The sequence below is a fragment of the Rhopalosiphum maidis genome, chromosome 3 (assembly GCF_003676215.2).
Source record: "Rhopalosiphum maidis isolate BTI-1 chromosome 3, ASM367621v3, whole genome shotgun sequence".
In the NCBI taxonomy this organism is placed as follows: Eukaryota; Metazoa; Arthropoda; class Insecta; order Hemiptera; family Aphididae; genus Rhopalosiphum; species Rhopalosiphum maidis.
The window spans coordinates 29,599,941-29,627,514 of NC_040879.1; the positions used below are offsets into that span (position 1 = coordinate 29,599,941).

The window sequence follows — 27,574 nt, forward strand, 5'->3', positions numbered from 1 at the left end:
ACGACACTTCATACGAAACGGTTCGGCTGTGCGCGTCGGTCGGGAATAAATGACTAACGAATAAAACCGGCGACGTGTCAGACGTGATAAATGGTGGTCGAAAAATAATACATATATGTATAATAATAATAATAACGATAAAAAAAAAGGGCGATGCGGAGTAATGAAACGAATGTGTATAATAACATAATAGTGTATGTACGATGTGCCCACGCAAAACGGTGCGTGCCCGCGTAATATGTTTATTGTTGCACTGGTCCTCCGCGGTGTCGGTGCCTATAAATAATAACGATAATATTATGACGCGGGTGCGCGTAGTATATTTCGTATACTTCTCCTCGTACGCTGCGTTTGTGGCGAGCCCGCGTGTTCGAATGACAGATGTGCGATTTTTCGTTGAACGGAAACGAAAATAATTACAAGACATTAAACGAAAAACAAAAAAAAAAAATTCCTCCCACCGAACAGGAAGCGTCAGGCCTATCGTGGTTTTTGATTTTTGTTTCGTTGTTATTATTATGGTAATAATATTATTGTTGTAATGTTCGTTTCGCCGATAGCCGCGCGTGCCGCGAACACGGTCGGGACGAAGTCTCCTCGCCTATATCGTCATCAGCTATTATGCACTTGCTATTTTTTACTATTTAAATAATATTGTTTGTCGACGAAGCGGTTATTCGTATTCATCGGCAAGCGCGGGCGTGTGCGCGCACAAAATACGATATATATGCGACCGATAATAATATAATATATTATATTATTGCGTCGTCCCATTCATCATTTTCTCGTGTGTTCGTGTGTGCGCCGGAAACGCGTGCTAGGAAACATTTTTGGCATTTTATTGTTATTATTATTTTTGTAGACAATACCATAATACTACTCAGACCGAACAATAGGACATGACACGGCCGCCGGTGGGCGTTTCGCCCGTGTCGTAAGACGTTGTCGTCGCGCTGCCACCGCCGTAGTCGATTAAATTTTTGACACTATTCACTGTACAGAAAAACACTGTATGAACGTAGAAATTACTTTACACTGTTTTCGTTTTTTTGTTTTTCGAGTTTCGTTTACAAAATAAACACACACACACACACACTAAAATACAATAGTAGTAAAGACATCATACGAAAAATAAATAACACAAACATAAAATTATTAAACACAAGACGAAGTCGATTAAGAAAAAAAACTAATCACATTTTTAAATGAAAGGCTTTTATGTATAACTATTGTTTTCATTATATATTTTTTTCAAATACAATGATTAATAGAAAAACGTTTTTCGCACTTTTGGTTTTAATGTTATATTATCAATCTTTTAATATCAGCAACAAAAGTGAAATATTATATTATATCTTGAGAACTAGAAAACTAAGTTTTATATTTAGTGATATAATTAGTAATAACGATCATTATTACTAATTATAAGTTTGGGTGGTTTAGTACGTTTTACGTAACATCGAGGGCAATGCTATTTAGTATGGGAATAATACATTTTGACAAAATGTATGGCCAAACTATATGACTTATTGATATTTTTCTATCAGAATTAATGCATAACTCAATAATAATATTTTAGAAAATTATATTATTTACGTATAGAAACTTCTTAGCATTATAAGCGATTTAAAATCTATATTTCCCCGTAAAATGAAAATAATATAAATAATTATAATAATAATAATTAAAAATCATAAGTAAATCGTAATAAACTAATAACGCAGTGTTGTATATTTTTTTTCAGATTACCGTTTATGGGACAATAATTCTAACTGTCCCGCGCCATAAACATTTATAATTTTTAAAGCGAAAAAAATGACGGACTATTTATGTTCGATGATAAGAAATAAATGGGTAGAAACACATTTGTCTCGTAAGAAAACAAACCCGTTAGAAACATGATCATAGAGTTTGAAGGTACCTACGTAGATAGATAGCTAAGGTACGGTATAAATTAGTGCCGAATATTAAATTAAAATTTGGACGACAATGATGACGACAACAGAGATAACTTACATTTATTTTACACGTTGTACCTATGTAAATTGAATGTTAACGACTCGTTGAAATTATTGTGACGGATAATAAGATTTGGAACGTCAGGCGAGCATCTCTTCGATGTCGCCGCCACCGTTTAAAGCGTTACGATTCAATAACATACCTAACACATGAGGCGATGAGATTAAGAGTGAAAATGACCAGCATACGGCATATATTGCACAGTGCCCAAAGGGATTTTAATATTTCTACCACTGCGGGCTCATTTCGTGAACACTCGTTGATATTTCCATAAGATATATTTTCAAATTTTTTCGGGTGCAATCTGTTTTACGTATTCGTATGACGATTAGTTCAATATGTGCTCTACTTATATCGTTTATATTGGCCGTCATATTATGCAAAAAAAAAAAAATTAACTGCATTGGCTAGCTGAAAACGATGCGATTATTCGATCACACGCACATGTTATACGTATTATTATTATTATTATTATTAGTGATGGGAGTACGGTATATATATATATGGTATACGATTAACTGGTATATTATTTTTACTATTTGTGTAAATAAAGTGACCATTGGATTTATGTTTTTTTATTTCTATTAGCTATCACAATAATTAATGATGGATATTATAAGAATATTGTGATTATTGAACACCGAGATGTGGTGACCAATATGCTATATTTATGCATCGTATTAATAGCTAACGTTCTATTATCTCATTAAAATATAATTTCAGTAAAATACTGAACTTATAAAAATCGATGACGAAATTCCATGGCCATATATCAATTATTTATAATGGGAATTAATCAAATTTACTTTTTCTACCGTAAATTTGGAAATTTACTCGTACAATCGTACGATTGGATTTAGTCATTACATTTTTTTTACGCGAAATTCACGTCACCGATTACAATTCTAGCCATCGTCATGTTATCATTATATATTTTGTTGTCGGTATACCTATATCGCGTACAGTTTTCGGTGACTGTATCCTAGTAAAATATCCTGTCATGATCGCGAGCTCCGATCTCCGACTTCAGTCTTTTATTTCGGCCACAGCCGCCGTCGCCGTCGCGTGTGCCACCGCTTGGTCTACTTTGGGGTTGGGTTAGCAAAATATGTATACGCACGAGACGACGTGGGAAGGGAGATGGAGCGCACAGGCGTTCTGACGATTCATCATTTACGCGGACGACGACGACTACACACAAAACTGCTATACTAAAACTACTTACTGCAACAACTATCAGCCACTATGCGACAACGACCTACTGCTATTATTCTACCTCATCGTGACACACACGCACACGCATAATTATCTCGTCGGAGGGTGGCAATACGACAAAAGTGTGATGTTATTTTGTATAATAATACTACGGGAAAACGCGACGCGTAGTGCAGGCAGATGGGCTCGCGCGACCATGGCGTGATTGTTAAGAATAACGAGTACTGTAGTAGAGTATAATATTATAATACGTATGTATACGGTCCGAGATTAATATAATATGCACGCGTACTCGTATATTTTACGTACGTGCGGCGATCCATTTGAGATTGGGATTCAGATTATGTGTATAATAATACTGTTATTATCAGTGCAAATAGCTGCACTGAAAAGAACTTTTCGTAACTTTATTTTTTTCCAACACACTCTGAACCACATCACAAGCTCAAATACGTCATATTATACAATAACATACTACACTATCAGAACATTTAGCGCAATAGATATCCTCCGAGAGAATTCAAAATCTTATAGTGTGCTGTTATAAAAACAATAACTTTTTATAGAGTCGTGCTCACGTCTTTAGTAAACGCCCGCAGCCGTGGGAATCTTGTTTAAAAATATAATTATATATTTATTTGAATGTTGATAATATGGCCAATAAATTTCATGATGATAATATATATATATACATATATCAAAAATATTTAACGCAATAAAGAAAGCTTTTACCGTACATACGCAAAGCATACATATACAAAGAATTTATTACATTTGAATATTTTATTGATTGGTTTTCGATATGAAACAGTCAATTATGTTAATAATAAAAATAATATTGATATAATAATATGATGATGATGACTAAATTTTTAAAATAAACAACTATTGAGAAGAAATCTTATTTTATTTTTTTTTTATTGCCAGACCACCACATTTTTCTTAACGGCTAAAGATACATTTAGGAGACAATCGGGATCAATATTGTACTTTAATTAAAATCTGAAAGTTAAAAATGATCTAAACACTATTATTTTTTTATTTATGTTATCTAACGTCTAGAAAAAAATGTATTAAAATAACTCATTTTCCAGAGCCTTTTAAATTTAAAAAAAAATAAAATACTTCTTTATTTTTTAGTGCAATGGACATCTCAGCTCTTTGTTTTTGTGACACATTACTTATTGTTTACAGACGTTTTGTATTTCTCTAACTGTTTTTTTTCACGTATATATATATTACATTCTTTCTCTTAGAAAAACTTAAGAAATTAATGTTGGTAAGAGAAATTTTACTTTATTCAACTCCAGGTATCATTTTATTAGATCACACGGAAAATAGTTCGTTTCGCAGAAAAATGAAATAATAACTTTTTACTTTCTATATACTATTCGAAAAGCAAAACGCAATAAGTACCTTAAAATCTGATAGCTAACTAAATATGCATTGATATCACGCACTTTATCAATGTGTATAGGTTGTTATATACTTATACACTATTCAGAGATCAAACTATATTTTAGAATGTTCCACTTTATAAGTAAATAACATTTATTGAGAACTTAGATTGATTATACTGTCTTACTTTTAAACAAAATCTATTTATAGTTCACATTAAATGTAAGACGTAAGCATGTACACATTATTAATACAAAACTGCGTCATACTCTATTTATAACTATATAAATAAATATATCTACTATATTTTAATCATTAAGTTAATTTCACTATGGTTCAATAGGTTAATATTGATAATTTTTTAGTGCCCTATCATTAAATGTCTATACTGGAAAAACAGTATTGTATTGTTTTAATAGTACATAATTAAACCTTTTCAATGTGATATAAAATATTTACGTAAATTACTCCGCAACAATATTTTTTTAAATTGTATTAGCTTCTATTTATTACAATAAAAAATAATTTTTATCAATGCACTTTTACAGCTGTTAGACCTATTTTACAGCATTTTCTTCAATAGAGAGAAAATATTTAATGTATCTGTAAATAAAATAATGGTAAAACGGCGTTTGAAATAGGCAATATAGCTACACTCTGATGTAGGATCTATTTTTCGGTATTTCGTGCGTTAACATACATTAATATGCAATAAATTATTATCATTTTTTTAAATGTAGAGTATAACAAAGTATGCATAATTTCACGAGAATCACACTAGAAATTGGACAAACAAAAGTTATTCTTGTATTGTAATAAGTTATAATCTAAATAATTTTAAAACTATTTCTTAAGTTGCTTATGGCATCTTACGTGATGACAATACTCAATAAGCAAAAAATCAATCTTAACTTATGTTACTTTTATTGTAAACGGTAAGCGAATAATATAAATTATTGGATTTAATGCAAATTCAACATTATAATAAATATTCAGAATAAAATTTGTAGTGCTGCGTATTATAGATTCTGACTTCGCGAAATAAATATTTACATGTGAAGCCTATATAATGATATGTGGAGTTTATGTAAAACTAATTTAGTATTGAAACCCTAAAAATATGTCATAAACTCATAACTCACTAAACCAAAATGATAGTCCAGTTGAGTCTTGTATCATTATAACATATTTGATGTTTTCTATGCGTAAATACGTATTATTACTTAGAATAAAACGGAAGTATGGGACGCATACGTTATAACAACATGTATAACTCATACAGAAACGGTATTAACTTTAAATTAAAATAGTTATTTGCGAATTCCAGATATTTTAGGAATTATTCGAATATTTTAATAGGTCCGAATTGGAAGTTAGGTTGTGTACTTGTGTCGGTATTTGTACTCTAAAAAGATGGCGTGGAAGTTATTAATTAAAAATTGAAAATTCTCGGAAATTGTAATACGTAACTTTGGGATTGTTAACTATGGCCAAAAATAATTAACTTTGAATTGATCAGCTGCAGTCGCTTGAGTGACTGTTGATATGTTGACGATAAAAGCACTACATGACTATAGGTATATAGATCGCACCGCACTGCTGCCGATTCCATACAATATAAAGGAAAGTTTCACCGAATTTTAAATGAGACGTTTTACGTCAGCCGAAGTTCTTGTTGTACGCAGTCATCTCATTCAAATTACAGTATAGAAACGAGTATCAAGGATAAAAGTTCTATCAACAACAACGCACCGCAACGCATTCAATATTTTGTAGAAACCTGTGATTACGCGATAAGCTCATTATAAAATAACTCTACACTGACACGATGGAACAACTGACCCGAATTTGGCGTTCAAAAATGAAACAGGAAAATAAAATTATATATATATATATATATATATACATACGGCACTGAAAACAAAAAATAATGCATAATACGATTGTATAATGTAGTGCAGGTATGATAAACAAGCCAAAATAAATAATAAACAAAACCAAAATTGAAATCATAACTATTTATGAATCTTCGGCAGATGTGATTTGTGAATAAATAAAGAAAATAAAACAATTTTTGTTTCCACCCTCAGCACTTTAGCTTTATTTAGTGTAAAACAAACATCAATTCGATCATCGATAAACAAATTTTGTAAAAAAAAAACACAATATTATGTAAACCGTGGAATAAAAAACACGATTACTATAATGTAAATTGTCTTTTAGAACAAGTACACAATATATTCTGGAAATCCACATTCACTGTCTAGTACTTACACACGATTACCTTGGTTCTTCTCAAAAATTTCTCGTAAGCCGATGTTGTTGGAAAGTTAAAGATATTAGTCCCTTTGGTATGATGTATAAATACATATACATGCTTAACTCTGTCGTCATACATGAGGTATTATTTTTAGAATCTATTTTTATTAAAACCATTAATTTATAACGTAACACGCTTTATTATATGATGCAAAATCCACATTATGAGGGCATACTATTATATATGCAAATATACAGACCCGGATTAAGACCTACGGTGGCCGTAGGCTGTGAAAAATTTGGTAACCCTACTTTGTGAAAATATTTAATACGTATTTATAAGTTTATTGTACAAACTTTTTACATTTTTTAACCAATATACAAAAACCCGTTATTATTCAACTTGAATGAACAAAAAGTAAAACAATTAAATTAAAAAAAAATTACATGGATAATGGAGTTTATTTTGTTTATATCGTAACAAAAAATATATATTTTAAAAAATTAAATCATGGATGGTACTCTTAAATTCATGGACAATCACGGTTCTATTGGATGTGGTCTGCACCGATTGCGAATTAATCCAGCTCAGTATATATATATATATACGAACGAACAAAATATTACTGCAAACATACGCTGAAGATTAAACATTATTCGCGAAAAAAAATGTACATATATTAAATTCATTGTTTGAGGACTGTTTGTGTAATACCCTACATTAGTGTCGGTGAAAGAGATTTTCAACTCATTCGCCTCTGAAAAGTATTTTACAAGGCCATCGCATCAACGATGTGCGGAGAACAATATTATTTTCACGGAGAATATAATATAACGAAATAATAATTTCCCACTTCTGTTTGCTCAACTTGTATAGAACCGTAAAAAACCGTAACAAGATAATATAAGAAGTGTACCTGTCCAAATATTTGATTGAACGAAATGTGAATACGAATTTTCTCATTGTGTGTGTGTGTGTACCTACGAGGCAATATCTGTATATTATTATAATTATTATAAGTCTTGTGCAATGCGCGCCGCACAGTAACTGCCGCTGTTCGGCGCACTATTCGGATTTTCGGTATAGGCACCTCAGAGCTGCACGACTACGGATACGGTTTCAACGCGAAAATCAAAATGTATATGTATCGCGCGATCACAACTTTATAATACCCACTGTTTTCGCGAACAGAACGATGTGTTTTGCAACAACGCGCGCGCGTACGGATTTCGTCGGCACGTTATTACTTATGTATAAGTGGAGATCGCGGCCATGAAACGCCGTGGCACTCCCCCGGGGAATCAGCGCCTCGGCCAGAAGAGTTCGTACGTCATCGCCATCGTCGGCTCGGAGAGCTCTGAGCTCGCGTGGGTTGTATTATAATATACACGTGTACGCGTAATAATATAATTATACATACACGAGCGGGGCGATTCTCACCGGACCGCCTTGTTACGTATTATTATAACATAATATCGTTCGAGTGTTGTAATAAAAACGCATTTCACGGTGGGCGCGAAATTGATAATGATTGATATTATTATATAAGCCGCCTCATCACAGCCACCGTATGGATTTTACGCGACGCATTATAATATAATATAATATTATGTCTGGTCGTGGCGCGCAGTAGGTAGGTAGGTATATATAATGTTTTCCACGCGTTGTAAATTTAGTGTATAAGCGCCCGACAACGGTGACGTGTAAATTTAATGTATTATAATCGACTCCACGCCGGCACTCAGCCTGGCGCGAAGGTGATGAGCGTTTATTTTTTTTTTAATAATAATAATAATAATAATTTCGTTCGAGTAAGTGGTAAGAGACGTTTTTTGGAGGCGCGGAAAAAATATAACGCCGTCGTAAATTAAAAATATAATTTTCGGTGTGTTTTTCTATTCGGAAATAAACAGCTGGAGTATCCAGTAAAAGTGGTTCAGCGGTTTCACGGTATCATATATTTATATATACTCCTCGTATATATATATATATATATATATGTATAATACATAGAAAATGAAATTGAACATGGATTGTACTTTAGAAAGGTTTTTCGAGTTTTCACAGGAAACTTAAAAAAAAAAATATAATAACAAAGAAATGAAAAAAATCTACTCGAATTTAAGAAAACGTTGACCGTCTTTGAGTAAACTCAGTTAATTTTACTATTTAAGAAAAGTTTAATTGAATTATTTTTTTTAATGAAATAATATTAATTGTTTTGTTTTTAAATGTAAAACACTGACTGTAAATCTGAAGTTATCTCTAAAATATACAGTTTAGTAATCATATAAATTGATTATGTCATGATTAAATTACTTACAATATTTTTGGAACATGTCTTCGGGTCATCTACTCAGGAATTATATCCTAATTTCTTTTTATAAGTTTTTTGTTTTATATAAGTGTACCTTTTATAAAACGACTTGAAACGGTATTTTTATGAACATTTTTAAACTTACTAGTGTCCATTTAATTGTGATTTTATACTTATTACCGTTGAAAGAGATTTTTTAAAGTGTAAAAAAACAATCTAATTCGACGTATGGATACATTTACGGAATATTCCTAAAATAATAATTATCATTATTTTCGCGTATAATTTAAAATCTAAATACACATAGTGTTATAAATCACCAATTCAACAAAAAAAAAATGTGGGTAGGATCAGCTATGAGATTATTAATCATGTAAACGACAAATTAAGTTGTAATTTAAAAAAATCTCAATGAATTAGGTAGAACATTGAATTATCTTCATCAAGCCAATGCGGTATGAATATAAATTCGTCATAGCTTAGGAACAAAATTAGGTATTATATTGAAACAATAATAATAGTAATAATAATCATCATTATTAATATTAATTATTCTTTGTTTTTTACTATCGCATATATAGTTGGTTCGGTATTGTTTTTGAATATAATGTACTCAAGTAAATAAATACATAACTCAGATAATAAATTTCAAATGTCCAACTAAATATGTATTTTTCCAAGTATGACGTAAATTTCTTAAAATATTCACTTTATAACAAAATTATGTTTAAACAAGTCTGAAAGTTTTCTCGTACAGTTATAATAAATAAAAATCTAAAACGTGTAATATTGTAACAATACAATTAGTTAATATTATTTCAGTACCTTTTTTATTGGCAACCAATGAAAATACAAGTTAAAACTAATTTAGCATGTTACCTGCTTTGAAGGTTTTAGTAACGCTATTATATTTTTCCATAAATAAGAATATTAATTTTAAGTCTTTGCCATTTTTTACGTTTGACTCTCGTAAAAATAAAAAAAATTATAACAATAAATAAAATGAAAATATCTTGATGTTTGAAAAATTTTTCCATTAAAAATAATTATTTTATGTTCCAATTAACATTATTTTCTTTAAATTGTTGTTCAAGCAGTAGCTATTTATAGGAAAAATCAATACATAAATATTCACGTTGGTTTATCCATGTGTAAACCTATAAAGTTAACATATAATATTATAATCAAACCACTCAAATAAAAACCAATGAAATATACTAATATATATATTATTTTTTATAATATTGCAATTATAATCTCAAAAATTTTGAAAAATTAAGTGAAAATCTGAGTATATCTATTACACGTACTTTTTTAATAATAATCATTGTACATATTCTTATATTCTGAACGCTAATGGCTTATTTACAATAATGCTTATTTTTTTTTCTATGAATAAAGCTTTTCTAAGCTTGTTAACCAGAATATTTGATTCTTCCGGATCACGTGTACCTATTTCTCAGTAGTAAATTTTATATTTTTGGTACTTTTGAGTAGTCAGTTTTAGATTTTTCAATAAATGCGTAAAGGAAAATTTTCAAACAATAACGGCGGAATAAATGTAAGATAAAAATATGAGTTTTTTCTATCTGATTTTCTACTGTGATTTTTTTCTTAAATTGATAATTTGTGAACGTTTTATTCTAAGTGTTTCATGAATATTGAAATACTAAGAAGTTATTTTTAGTAAGTACTGACAAGTGACGCTGACACCACTAAGAAATATTCATCATTGAAATACTTTTAAATTTTGTTTTGATAATTAGTTATGAATATTATACACGTATATTTTCTTACGCCAGTAGTTTTAAGCTAATAAAAAATATATTTATTTCAATGATTATTTGAGGTGAAGATCAATTTTCCTATTGTTTTTTTTTTTTTAACCAATTGGGGTTATTTTATACGTTTTAAGCACTTATTTTAGAAGTACTTACCTAATTATATAGTTTTAAGGAATTTTTATTCCAGTTTTTTGTCTTCAGAATCAAACGGAATGAAGTTTATTTCATAGTTAAAATCAGTTACAGCGAAGTTATGTATTAATTTTCGTTAGGCTGTAATAATGTACAATATTTATAATTGAATAGATCATGACTTCAATCAAATAACAAATCCCATACAGTAGGTATTTAATAAATCCCTTTATTCATTATATTGTTAGTATTTCAAATTATTGAAAATAGAGCTTGTCAAATTATTAAATATATTTTAATATAACAGTAGATGCATATAATATTTAATAATTGATTAAGAAATACAGACATGCGCATGGCAAAAGTTATGATTTTGTAATATTAAACATGACGTGAATCGTGTGCAAATATATTATGTACGAAAATATTAAATATTTCAACCAATTATACATTTTAGAAAGACAGTTATTTTAAAATCATCAATAACCAATTAATATGGAAGCTCCGTAACAGAGTAGCTATTATTGTTCCAATATTATTTCAGACATTCATATATACAATTTATTTTTGATTAACATTGCGTAGTTGATTCATTTTAAATCATTAATTTTAGGTATCAACTTTTAAGAGCTTTGTTATAAAATGGACTTACAATAATAATATATAGTTTTGAATAACGATTTCTTTAATTAACTGGTGTAAATTATAATTTATAAATTATTTTACGCATAGAAATGAGCAGGAATTGCTCACAGGTGGTACACTTCTTTATAATATTATACAAAATCTTCCAGTTCTAACTATAATAATAATTATAACTAATTTTTTTTTTTTAGAGAGTGATTTTAAATAAAACGATGAATTTATCATTTTTTTTTTATTATTTGTGCTAGACAATAATTATTGTAGTTTATTTTACATGGAAAAAATGATTTTCATAAATCGTGATATATTTTGACTTTGGTTGAAGAAATTATATGTAATTCGCTCATAAAAAATTGAAACCGCATAGGTATGCACTACTATTGCTTATGATTTAATGTAACAAGCAATTGAATTCTTTTTTTTAATTCATGTACAGGTTCGATTGAATATAATATTATTGATTTAATAGTTATAAAAATCATATTAAATATAATATGAATTCCTAATATTTGAATGCTTTACTCCAAATTAATAAGATACCTCTTGAAGTAAAACAACTATGAATTTGTATTTGTCCCCATCTCCCAATATTCAGAAACTATTCTCAAGGTAAAAACAAAAATAGGAACATTTTAAAAACGATTTTAAAATTTTCCGAAAATAATTTTATAAACGTTAGTGGAAAATTGAAAAATACAGGAAAGTTTCACAGACGTGATACTTGTATTACGCGAATAGTAATAGTCGATAAAATCGAATTGAAATTACTGTTCTAAAATCATTCGCTGAACGAATGCCAACTTAGCTAGTGCTTTCGTCTAAGTGAAGTGATTCTGAAACGTGTTGTCCGATATTGATTTTCTTTCGGCCAGAACATTGCGAATTAATAGTAAGTGAGTTATATATATATAATATTCATGTATCCGCGGGCACGGTCAACCCAAGGTACATAAAAAATATAGGTACCTATATAACTCTAAGAGCAAAGAGTTTTGCATGTTTTTATACTGCCTAATGCGTACCTATATTATACACTATTATACGGTTCTTGTATTTTTCTCGTTGCCGTACGACCTACAACCTTTGGGTTAGCTTTTTTTTTATTTATAATCATATTTATGTATTTTTATTCTGAGCTCTATTTTGCGTTTTCTTCTGACCTCTGAGCCATATGCGATATTTTAATATATATTTTCGTTTTTTACGTCGTACACGGTCGATTAGAATACGCAGATATTTCATTTTTCCTCTACACTCCTGACCTCCGCACCGCGACCAGTTCGTCACGGCTACCGATTCCAGCTGTATACTCGACTCTCAATAATTATTAGATGATATTGTCGAACGAATCGAAAAAATGGGAGTGAATCAGCCCGGGGAATGATCTAACACTTTTTGCCGATCACGCGCGCACGACGATCGCACTCGTTGTAGCGAAGTATAAACGATTCCACAGCGACGTAAAATATTATTATATTACAATAATAATTGTCATTGCGTTTAACAAATTTAGCCGTCAATCGGTGGGCACAGTACGCGAACGTATGTGTAGTGTGATCTGTACCAGCTAAAAATAATATAATAATGAATATAGTATAATAACTGATTACATGCGGCGGCCGTGAAGCGACAGACAAGGCGACGATAGGTGTACATGCATTTCGGTGAAATTTTATACGTTATACCGAATCGCATTATAATAATATGTCGTATTATTAAAAGGTTTGTCGTTCGACCACGGTTTACACACCATAATATATCATATATATATATATATATAGTGTAATGGGGCACCGGGTGAAATGAAAATTCCTCGGCGGCCGCAGTTTCCATAAACTGTGAGCGTACATTATATCCATATATTATTATTATTTTTATTATTACGAAACCACGGGAACTATATACGAAACCGAATTCACGAGGAAAAAAAAGACAAGCGCATCTCGTAAAACTTTTTTTCTATTTCGATTTTTTTTTTTTTTTTTGTATTATATGTGACGGAGTTAATCTCAAAACGGTCAAAGGGGAAATAAAAAAAAAAGTTTGTGCTTTATAAAGTAGATTTATAGATTTCAGCGTACCTTCGTTCGCTGTACGTTATTATATTGTACCTACGTAATATTATGTACAATGTACGTCCACCTTGAGCATACACTGAAGTGCAGTAATAATGAAACGTTCAGTTCGCATGCAAGAGTCGTATAAATAATGATATTGCAGGATTCGCTTCCATTATTATTACTATTATTATTGTGGCCCGACCCATATTATTGTAATAATGCTATAAGAGAAAGTACTCGATTTTAAATTAATTACATCAAAGGGTAAAAATCATTTGAGAATTTAAATAAAACATCCCGTTTCATTTGACATTATATTTGTTCAATAAATATTATATTTTCTACTCTTTTTTTAAGGTAATCAAATAAAATTTTAAATTGAGTCAATTAAAAAAAAAAAAAAAAAGGTTAAAAGCAATTATTATATATTCAATAACATAAAAAAGTCGTTTTAAATATCTAATTCAAAAAGCAAACACTAAAATATATCCGAACACTGAATCTTATTTTAAATAACGCTAAAATATAACTCTCCATCAATTATGTAGAGAATAGAGTATACCTTTTCACTTTGTAGGTTGCCGCACTTCATATACATTATAAAGCACATTTTATGTAGATACGACTTTTAGGAGAAAAATGGCTAATATTTTATTTTCACAATATCATTTCATTATAATATTTTTAAAAGTTATCAGAATAAATAATACTGAGTAGTTTATGTGCTTTAATATTATAATTTGTTATTAGAAAATAAAAACGTCATTTTAACAATACCACATATAACATAAAATCATTAGTACCTACGTAATATACAGCTTATAGAGTATGCTTTAGGTTTACTAAGGGAGCCGTTTAAATAGACATTTCGAAAAGTCACAACCCTTAATATGATAAAAAATTTGTTTTCTAACCAATCACCTGCGGCTAAGACCCGACATGGTATAAAAGCTACCAAATGTTAGAAAAACACTACCATCGTGTGCTAATTATATGTTGCTTTTATACAATTATAATATATAATGTAATATAACTATTATTATTTAGTAAAATAATATCTGAATAATATTTTTATACTACACATAGACATTTATCATATGTTATTACCGACTACCGTGTTTATAATAACTCTATAATTTATGAATGATGAGTGAATAATGATGTGACGATAGCCTTGTATTTTTATTAGTAAAAATAAAATAACTCAAATTATTAGTAAAAAAATCGATTACCTATAGATTTCAAACCATTTTAACGCCATCATATTTATAATAAACAGATAAATGACATAATAATTTCAATCTCACAAATAAAACCATAGACCATAGATCAGAGGTTATCGTTTTTTTCTTTTTTTTGGTACCGAAAATCGTTTTATGAAAACCTTTAATCACCCTTTAGTATTATAGTATATATTTGTACTTATATTTCATTAGGTTTTTAATTAGTGAAAGCGATTCTGAATTAGCCTCAAAATTAAAATAGATCGAACAATAGTTTTTTACTTTTTACACGAAACATTAAAATACACTTTTTTACTGTAAAAAGTATGATCGATTTAAAAGGGTCTACAGAAACTTCAATTCAAATTCGTAGTATCTGCATTAGATAATACATTAGATATTATCAGTTTATATTATCATAAAAATTAAATTTAAAAAAAAAAAAATAGTAATTTAAATTTTTGTGAATAATGGACAAAAGACAGTTAAAAAATAGGAACTCATAATTAAGAAAATCCCCCTAATTTGGGATGTCAGAAGGTCATATCACATTGTACATTTTATGTATATTTTAACAAACGTTTTTAGTTAAAATATATATTATGTATGAGCTTGTACGGGCACGTGTGTGCGCGCGTGCTCTATTTCGGACATTATTTTATGACCATTTAGGTTGGTCAAGAAGGCCGATAGAGAATTTAGCCGATTTTGAATACCGCGAGTGTGCGGATAAAAAACGAAGGGTCTATCTCTAATAGTGTTTATTATGCGGTGCCGACAATGACGAATCTCGCGCGATTCATCGACGTAAATTGACTTTGTTCTGAAATCGCGAATAATTCCGGAGTCCAAGGAACGCCGACAGAATTCGAAACGATATTCTCGTATGATAATAGTACGCAAACAATGATGATATAAAATACGCGTGGGTGTTACGTGTCTTACAAACTGTAATAAAACAGCGAACCGAAACGACCGAAACGGATTAATGGTCACAATATTACCGCGGACGGCGATGTGCATATGCGTCGTGAAACACATTATTTATATAGGTACCTACCTATACAATGTCGTCCTGCGTGGTAAAATGTTATCCTTGAATTACTCGTATTGGTGTCGCGTGTGGCCAAATATAATTACTTTATGCCCAGGACACTGTTGCGGGACATACACTGGTCTGTAACTATACTGCGGTAATGCGATCGGTTGTTGTGCGCGAAGAGCGTGCAGTTTCCCCCGAGACTGTACTAAACGTTGATGAATAATTTTTATTCAGTTAAGCTGAGTTAAACGAGAACAAAATAGTTTTATTCAATTTTTAAAATTACTCCAACCAGTTGAGAGTTATAATGTAATTAAAAATTAATTCATCGGTTTAATAATCAAGTTAATTTTGTTGTTTACGCTATTTTCGCAGTAGTCAGCTGTGGGGATTTCTGTTAGAAAATTCATTTTTTAGCGCTGTTAACATAAATTTGTTGAAAAATAAAAACAAACTAGATTTTTGTCGATTAATGTACGATTTTACGAGTATTATTAAGATAAAAAAAAATGCCATCAAAATTATTTATTAAATTTAACCGGAATTTGAAATAAGCAACTTGTGTTTTAATGCGTGAATAAATGATTATGTATGTAATTAAATTAACACGTTAATCACTTGTAGCATAAGGATTGTTTGACTGAGTACATTGCACGTACAGACCATGTGAGCGCTGAATGTCAACACGATAAAATCATATTTCGTACATTATCCAGCTACACGGCGACAGCATTATAATTTGTACAGATAGAACCGCTGATTAAATATATTATCATATTCTATATTTAGTAAACATTCGTGGGTACACAGAATATATGAAAATCGCGTGGTCGGGAAGATCAACGATTATAATATTACCAAAATAATGATTATAATGGGGGGTTCTGTCTCACAACTGTAATTTTAATTTTTGACTGAACTTAATCCGATAATACGTGCAATTGAGCCTAATTTTTTGGCAATCGATATACTACAACTATATTTTTTTGACATATTGTTTATTGATAGTTCGATCAAATTTGTAAAAAAGATGACGAAATTCTTTTTTTTCTCATTTATTTTTATTTTTTGTAGTTAAGCTACTTAGATGACTTATTAGCAGAGCTCGGGACTTATAGCACTTAAAATCATTACTTTACGGCATTTAAAATACTTAAATTTAAGCAAAAATATTTAATCAAAATCAAAAAAATTTAGATAATTGTAACTGTGTTAAAAATAATTTAATTAAATATTACAATAAATATCGAAACAAAATGATTAGGAAAAGTTTCTATCTAAAAAATCAAAAAAAAAAAAAATTTTTATGTTATAAAAAAACTATAAAAAGTAGAAAGATTGGTCAAAAAATCAAAAATAATCAGAAAAACGGGAAATAAGCATCTTTTTATAAAATTGTTGAAAAAAGCAAAAAAAAACACTTTCAAATCAATTGTTCGTGTTGTAACATGACACTTCCATAGCACTCTGCTAAATTTTAAGTCAATCCATAAAAATAAGCAAATGCTTTAAGTCCCGAGCCCTGCTTATTAGACAAAAGAATGTTGATCAATTAGACAATGCCCGATTTTGGTATACGCTCGGCTTACATAAAAACTAAGTACATTTTTTCAGCAGCTATCATGTGACTAAAATACAATATATTAACGCAATACAATTACAATGAATGATTTATGGAAATAAAAGAATGAACATAAACTGGAAAAAAATGTTCTTACGTCTTGTAACCATGGTAGTCTTATCCCCTTTTATTGCATATTATACATATTATTATATTATATAGAAATACGCTCGAAATAAATGCGTATTACCTTTACGGCTTTACGGTGGCAGTTGATTGTTACGGTAATAATAGTGGCTTAAAGCGGCTACTGTGGCAATAAAAGCATGCACATAGTACGAACGCATTTTTTTCTTTTTAGAACAAACGATATAAATGCACCTAAGAGTATAATATTATTCATTCGGTCTATATTTTGTATTGTTATCATAATCGTCGCCGCCGCAATAATCGTAACAGTATTGCACGTATATTTAGTCACCTAAGTGCGTACAAAATAATAATATGAACTCACGTCGACGTAGCAATATTTAACAGTCATTATTACGAGCGAATCTGATTCTCAGACTGCCATCACTGAATTTACAAAATCACTACGACGGTTTTATGTTAAAAGAAATCTCCCCGTGGCAGTATTACAGCCGTCGATTGTAAAAATAATCAGAAATATGATTTGTAGGTGAATTTTAATATACATTAATTAAAATGGTACTAAACACATTTAGATTAAGGTTACTTATATTTTGCAAGTTGACGGAATGACTAGATTTCTCTGTAATACGGTAAATTAGTCTGAGGGTTGAGTATGCTTTAGTTAATAAATCGGAAACTTTTGAGTTTTCACTGCAGTGGCCGTATATTTTGCATTCCGTAAATGTATGTTTAATTTTGAGTTACCACTCTGCATGTGATATATACTCCGAGATAGCAAACAGCTGTGAGAAAATTTCGCGGAATCGACGTGAAGTCATTGCAGTGTTTGTTTAGATGAAATAATATTAAGACGTAAAATGGTTAATTTGCAAAAAAATAAAAACAACGATATAAAAGCGTGTAATTGAATTACAAATAAAAAAAAGTTCTCGGTAGTTAAGTAGTTATGTAAAACAAAAACATTTACTATAAGTAATAAAAATACGATGTTATAGTTTTATATAGTAAGTTTATATAGATACAGGGTGATCCGTTTGAGTACCTGTATTTTATTATTTTGAAAATGAGAACTTTGTGTAATACGGTGCAATTACAATATTTTTGGAAAACGATAACTTTTTTATCGTTTATATTTTTTAAGTTTCACAGTGAGTTTTTGTACATACATTTTTAAATTTATATACCAAATCAGGCTTTTTCGAAGTACTTCGAAATCGAATTTTAAAATCGGGGAGTTGCTTATTACTCCAATCATCTAAAGTTTTTATATATTTATGAATTATAACTAATTATTAATTACTTGTTCTAAATTAGATTTAAAAGATTTTGTGTATCAAAACTCATTAAAATTCTTTTTCGGAATATAAAATTTGTTAAATTCTCGTCAAATTATGTATACAAAATATTTTTGAAAAAACAAAAAAATGTTAATATAATAAGTGTGGACTGTAAACACTTAAATAGATCACTTTACACTATAACACGTTTACAAATTTACAATATTTATGTATTATACGAGAAAAAAATACTTACATAATATGACGAGAATATGTAATGCGAATTCAGGATTATATCTGTTTTTACTTTTACAATGTTTTCCCGTTTGATAGTAAGGCGTAATAACTTATGAGACAAATCGTATAAAACTTCGATTACAACAGATTACAATCAATCAAATTTAATAGACAACGGTAAAATTATTATACTATACTTGTTTCGGCTTGTATATTGATTACATATAACATATTTACATATAACGAATTTCATTATTATTAATATAAATCAATAATAAGTAGTACAATTGAACTTATTTTTATTTAGTTTATAAACGGTTTTTTGTCTTTTATGGATTTTAAGTATATAGACTGGTTAAAATCCTCTTTTGTGAGATAAAATTGAATACGTATTACTGCAGGCTACCGCAGTTGAATTATATAGTAATAATACATTATATTATATACTTCGAGATAATGTTGTTATTAACACAAACGGTATAGTTTTAGTTTCGAAATAAATTCCCAATGTATATTACTTATTATTTGTAATATTTAAATATCCGAAATGGCGTGTTTGTGAAAATATTTGATGATAATTTATTTGTTAATATATCATTCATATCACTAAAAAAGAATAGTGGAGAAAATTATTATGCGTAATACGTACATGATAAAATATAAGATATGAAAATACTTCAATAACAATATATTAAATACTATTATATGAAAATTGTTCTCAAACATATATTCTGCTTAAATCATTTTCATAAAATTATATAACATAATACTGTTCAAACTTGTAGTTCTACGAAAACCAAACATTAAAAGTAAATTGGATAAAACGAATAAAAAACATAGACATTAGTCTCATAAAAGTTGAATAAACTACTTAACACATCATTGAGAACATTATTATATTATAATATATTTGATGCACATTGATTTTTTAATTATTTATATTCCCAAAGTTTAATTAATATATGAAAAAAAAGAATATTCATTATGTAGGTACATGATATAATAAATACATACATATACATATAAATAATAATATGGGTTTTTTTAAAAAAAAAAAAATGGTAGGGCTAGACTACGCGACTGACTGGAATGCTTTAAATATTTATACATTCGGTAGAGCTTAAATTACAAAAACACAAAAAAAGTAAACATTTATTGTTTTATTCATATGCTGTCGACGACGAATTCCTGTCGACAGAAGTGTTTTCAAATTGAAATTCTAACAGACGGCTGGCCAGCCGATAACATTCTACTGTTCAAGTTTTGAAAGATGGAAAATGTATTAAAATTGTTTAGCTCAAAATAAAATGCAAATAAAAACACTGCAGAGTCATGGACGGTCGACGTGCCGGTGTTCTCGATAGAAATATGATACTCATTCGTTAGGAGGAACCGGTAAAAAATAACGAAACCAGCAACTCAACCGTAGGTAATTGATTAATCAGAGTGCTCCTGTTCGCGTCAAAACTGTATCAATTTACGTTTTTATGTTATTTTATTTCGAGTGAAATATTATATTGTGCTTTGAGTACACGCGCGAAAAATAAATATCGTAAATCAGCTTGTCGGCGCCGCGCGCCGTATTTGCTTGCTTGGCTGCGAATTATCGGAAAACCGTAACTGAAAGTGTAACCCTTAATTTGTTTTTAAAGAAATCTTTTATCGAAACACTGGAATACTTACACATGTGAACCTAACATGAATATATATATATATATATCCAAAAAAGTGAAAACCCCGATCAATGTTTTTCTTTTAGTAGGAAAATATACTGTGCTTTCGTCCGTAAGCATATTGCGTTTCAATTGAATAGAAGTACTCATAATGTTATGTAATAACGAATTTTTTCATGCATGATCTTGCACGCGTGTATTTTAAAATAATTTAACTAAATCAGGGCTGGAAATGGAAATTACATTTTTCAATTTCGTTTCTCTGATCATTTTTTTGTTTTTTTTTTATCTATTTCTAAGTGGTTACGTTAGCTACAGTCTTAAGAAAACGCAGCTATACAAAATGTATATTTGTATAGTTTTCAAATAAAAGTAAAACGGAGTCGTTCAGAAGTTTTATGTCTCGATGAAGTTTAAGAATTATAATCTTACAATTCAATATATAATATAAATCGGTACCTTTAATATAGTGTACTGTATAGGATTAAAAAAAAAAAAACAATAAACAATATTAAAAAATAAAAATAAAAATAAAAAACAATGTTGGATCATGAAATAGGTGTAATTTAAAAAAAAACATTATATTATATTTTTTTGCAAAAAAATGTGATGTTTTATAAGTACTTGGTACTACTAGATACTTTGAACTATATATACGGCAATACATAAATCTATAGACTAAATGACTGTGTATCGATAAGGTAAACGGCTCGTAACATAATGTCTAAAAAATACCTATTCTCGCACAAAAACACTGTGTCTCTGTGTTATTATTACTGTAATTAGCATGGTAGTTCAGCGAGACGCGCAAAATTACGTCTAACCGACGCGAAAACACGTCGTATCAGGAGAAAAAAAAACGTGTCGGCAAAGCGCGAAAAAATTCGTCGGCGGGTTACCGCGCGTTATTATTTGTTATTAGTTTTCGAATATTTCGACGTTCGCGACCGGAAACGTGTCGTAGGTACAATTAGAATTATTTCACGTGTCAAAGACGCAATGTTTTTGTAACAATATTATGTTTTTTTACTCACACGCGTATTACACCCGCGACGGCTATTACAATAATAGGTAGGTAAATAATACCTAATATTATTATTATATCGACCGGGCTTACGCTATCTGAACCGTGTACAATTGCCTTGTACACGACGCATTCGCCATGTAATGTGTGACCATATCGCACGCGAAACACGACGGAAACGCACAATATTATTGTACAGAGATAAGTCGAATAATAAAATGATATAATATGCAATGATAGTGCGCGGAACGTAAATACGTACAAATAATTAATAATAATGTAATGATACGATGCATATTATATTGTCATGTGCGCTGACGGCGTTGTACGCAGTAGAGTCGTGTACGTGGTCGGTTGATACGTCGTGCCCTCGAAATGAGAAACCGTATTATTATTATATGCATGCATAAGTCAGTGTTGTAAAATATTTGTGAAAAAGTTTTCAATGTTTTTTTTTTTTTTTTAATGATTTGATCTTGAAAGTACTCGAACGGTATTTTAGGTATATATATTTTTTTTTTGTATTAATGAAAGCTTACTATTTCATTAAATACTTTTATGTTATTCCACTGATTTTAAATTTGTTTTCATTTGTAATCCATGTTAAAAAAAAAAAAAATACTGTATCATTTTGCTTTTAAACACTATAACGGTATAACGATTATACGTATATAGAATTATTTATCTTACTAATTCGCATTAAAAAAAAATGTATATGAATAATAATGTATTTATTTAAATTCTGATTCACAGAATGTTTTTAAGTATAATAAAGGACCATAATATACAAATTATTTGGATTTTTATTTCATTTAAGGAATGCCCCGTGGTGATGTAAACTTATTATTTTCAAATAAGTATCTACTTACTTACTGAAAATTAAGAAGTGAATGATGTTTTAGAAAATATTGGTGTATCTAAAGTTAACTAGTGGTATTTGAGTTATTAGTTTTTATAAAAAAAGATAATAATCCTTAAAAATGTTTTCTTAAAAATTTTAAATATAGTTAATATTAGATCTATAATAGTTATTATACTTTAACAATTTAAAAAAAAATATATGCAAAATAATGATAGATAAAATTAGATAATTATTAAATAATGTTAAAACTATCATAACCCATGTATCATTTTATGTTAAAATCATTGATCTTTTAATTTAAAATATAACTCTTCTAAATTAAATAAATGAAAAATGGTTTGGTTGATTTTTGATTTCAATACATTAAAATTAAAAAAAAATCCACCTGATAAACAATTTGTTGGGGAAAAAATGATTCTCATTTAAAAAAAAAAAGAAATTAGAGAAGATACTATTTAATTTTTTTATGAAATATAAGTATTTGTAATTATGGCCTTTAAAATATACTTAAAAGTTTCAAAAATTGGAGTTTAAATAAATTGGGGTGAAAATAATTTATTGAATCACCCTGTTTAATATTTGGATTTATTTATTTATAGACTTATTAAATAATGACAATTTATGGTACCTACGCTCCCTTTTATGTTTTCAATGATATCATTTGCAACGTATTACGTTGACTGATATACATTGTTTTAGTTTACCTATTTATGAGAGAGTATGATAGCGTGGTATAATATGTTTTTGACAATCGTAAATTTGTGATTTGAATTTCGTAATCGCATCGTCTTTAGTATTGACTTAACTGTAGTGGTGAAGTACCTATTGTTTTACATCAAAGTAAAACCATTTATATCCTGTTTTCATTATTTCAATAAACGAGCATGTTAAACTGTTTTTAATTATAATACAATGAGTTATTGTATTGATTTATTTTAAATGTGATAAACACATTTTTGATTAAAACAAACAATTTCATACTTACTAGATAACATTTTATTTTCTATAAATACAATTTATAATACTTTACCATGCATAGTATTTTTTTTTTTTGGGGGGGGGGGTATTTTAAGCACTGGATTTCACAAATGTATTATTTAAATAGTTTAAAAACAAATGTTGTACCACCAGCAATAGTAATGTTTTTATACGTTTGAACATAATATTGTAGATTGTGATTTGGCCGGGAAAAATATTTTATAATAACCATAATTTATTGAATCGTTTAATATTTCCATGGTTTGTACAGCATATTTTTTTGACAATTCGAAATTGTGCACACTAATATTATATTTTGCACAGCAAATGCAAATAAACCAAATCGTCACACCACCATTTTTTCGTTACTGTACGTGCACGTTAAAAAATATTTCATTTAACTCGCAAACATTACAAAATGTCATTTATAATTATGATACGACAACATGAAAACAAAATGCTACAATAAGAATAATTGAAGGTTTGAGTGGTGGAGTTTTGTGAAAAATCATTTTTATACTACGAATGACATATCAAGGCGAAATATTAAGTCAGTTGAACCATTATTTTCAAAGATGTACAGTTGATAAAATGATTAAATTCTTGTTACCAAGTAAAATGGGTAAAGGTGTGAAAATGCCACTTGAAACCTTTATCCACTCAGCTCTTCAATTATTATGTAATTTAAAAGGCTTATGTATATTAATGTATTGTCTGTTTACAGTGTGGTAAAAAAATATGAACAACACATCAACATTTCACTGCTTGTAATAATTTGTTTATCATTCGACGGATTATATAATATCATTAGCGCTAAACCACGCAAAATATTACGTTTAAACCGAAGACAATTGTATGCTCTCACATTTGATTGAATTTATGTGATTATTTTATTATTTTTCGACGTTTATTAAATTGTTTATGAATTTTTCATCGCTCAGAATTTAATATAATAATAATAAAAAAAAAAAGAAAAAATAACGTACTTATTTTATTTTAATAAAAATGTATTTTTCAAGTGTCATTAATACAAAAATTAAAAATAAACGAAAGAATTTGTGGTACAGTTGAGCTCCAGTCAGTCATAAGATTTCGTCTCATTTTCGTGTAGAATATTGATTATTGCTTACATTAAATGTATTTTTAGATTTTGAGCTTCTTTGTCAAACAAACTGTTCCCAGACAAGTGGCTTCACAATGGAGCTTATCGCTGGTGTTTACTAATTTATAACATTGTCACGGAGTGAATGTGTAGTCATCTCTTTTCTTAGTAATATTTTTCACAATATATATATATATATATATTACTGTTTACTAAGGGCCAAAATTTGTTTCTGAAGCATTATGCCGTGCCCAAACAGCCAGGTGGTTTAAAACGAATCATGTTAACAAACGCTAGAACGTTAAATGTAAACACCTAGGTCCTATCAATAAATTATAATTGTTATTGTAATTCAAAAATAGTTGGCTTGAATTTAATGTAAGCAATAATCTATATGCTACAATGTTCACGAAAATGAGGCAAAATCTCATGACTGACTGAACTTCATCTATACCTCAAATTATTTTCTTTATTTTTAATTTTTGTTTTAATGACATTTGAAAAATACACTTTTATTAAAATAAAATACTTTATTTTTTTTTCGGTTTTTTTTTTTTTTTTATTATATTACAATTCTTAGATTCTGAGCGAAAAAAAAATCATTAATCTTCAATTTTACAGGTGTTTTTTAATTGAAAATTTTACTTCGTAGTTGATACTTTTGTAGGTTAAAAATTGCTAGTACATTTCAAAATAAATCCGGAATAACTGTAGAGATTTATCATTTTTACCGAATATAATATACGAATAATTTTCAAAATACTTTTTGTTTTTTTTTTTTTGTGCTATTATATAATAATCTTTGTAAATTTAAATATTTAGTTCAACATTCTTAAATCTATGACCAATGCCTAATGAAGATTTCATTCTTCTCCACAAATGCTTATTTAATAATCTACAATCTACATTCTACAGTTATACACGACAAATTAGATTAGTTTTGTTTTTGCAAAGTGCTCTGGTATATTAAAACATTAATAAACGACAAATTTCTTGCATAAAATCCATCTTTGAAGAATTAAAATCTACCTCATATTCCGTGATCAAGGTTAAAATCATATATTAATCATTTCAAAACAAATGTAAATAATTTATCAGAGAATTTTTATACTCTAAATTGTATTCAATTAACAATCCTACGTTTTAAATTATTTTTAAAATTACTTTCTTGCATTAAAGCCTTTTCTCTAATGTTTTAAAATCAAACTATTGTTATCATCTAATCAATGTTTTATACAGATTTCTCTAACAGAATCATGATTTTATATTTAATTTTTAGTATGACTAAATATATATAATATACAATATATATTGTAACTTTTTAAATCATCCTAAACCAATTGCAATATATTAAATATATTTTCATATTAACAAAAAATTATTGTTTTTTTTTTTTAACCATACAGGTTATATAGTTTAATTTTGTTTTAATAACTAATTTAAACCATATACAATTATATATTCAATTATAATACAACTAAAATAATATAATATTTATTTTATTATTGAACTAAAATTTCCGTAATCGTATTCAAAGATCAAACGTAAAAATAATGTCATTACTTTTAATTTATTTTGATATAAATAAGTAGATAAGTGAGATTATAATCACAATCCAATGACCTAAAAGTATTATTAAAAATCATGGATACATTTTATAATATTATACAGATATTTAAGAAAACTACACGTAGAGCAGCGGTTCCCAATTTTTTTTCTATCGTGGCACATTATTATTAGTTATTATAAGTCACGGCACACTTTGAATAAATATTATCTACTTATAGAATAATAAGTAGGTAACATCTGATTTGATAAGTTATTTGATCTCATAATTTTAAAAGAAAAAATGAAAAAGTACTTCCAATCTTTGTCTATTAACGAATATGATTGGGTGCGCAATCCTTTTGCAGTAACATCAGATGTAATATCACATCTAAAAGATAAGTTGAACAAGAACAAATTTTAGAATTTCAATCTGATCGTTCATTGAAATTAAAATTTATTTAATGAACTTAAACTGTTCCAGTTTTGGAGTCTTATTAAAACATAGTATCCGATAATTACAGACATTTTAATAAATATATTATTACAATATTCTACAATATACCTCTGTAAACTTAGGTTTTCCGCACTAACAAATATTAGAAATAAAAACGTAAACTACTTTTATCAGTTGAACAAGAAATGCTGGTGTGTAAATTGTCGATCCCTCCTAGAATTAAACTATTATGCAAACAACACCAAGCACACGTTTTACAATAAAATTTATTATTACATCTGTTTTTTTCTAATTTTAAAGTTCATTTTTATATTAATTATATTTAAGTATTTTGAAACAAATCATTATATATTTTTTTATAAAAAAAGTTCAAGTTATCGGGGCACACCTTTCAAATTTCACGGCTCACCCATTGGGAAACACTAGACGTAGAGTTTGAAAATGGGTATTTATCATTTTGATAAAATAACTTCGCTGTTCGAGTGGGTATAGTGAATTTCCTCTATGGCGCTCAATCGTAGCACAATAAATGCTGTATATTTTATACATCCACGTGATCGCCTACGATGTATCAAAATAGCATTTTTGAAAAAATAAAATCAAGGAAGTT

At 28.6% G+C, this 27,574-nt stretch overlaps 1 protein-coding gene across 5 annotated transcripts in view; it reads right to left on the reverse strand.

Moving 5' to 3' along the window:
* LOC113555960 (calcium/calmodulin-dependent 3',5'-cyclic nucleotide phosphodiesterase 1A-like) overlaps nucleotides 1–27,574 on the reverse strand; it is a 353,800-nt gene that overhangs the window by 53,904 nt on the left and 272,322 nt on the right. Inside the window, exon 1 of one of the 5 annotated variants that reach the window (XM_026960615.1) lies at nucleotides 21,732–21,808. The exons of the other annotated variants lie outside the window; for them this stretch is intronic. The gene's annotated coding sequence lies outside the window, so the exon portion shown is untranslated. Of the gene's footprint in view, nucleotides 1–21,731; nucleotides 21,809–27,574 lie in introns of those variants that run through there. 5 annotated transcript variants of the gene reach the window in all.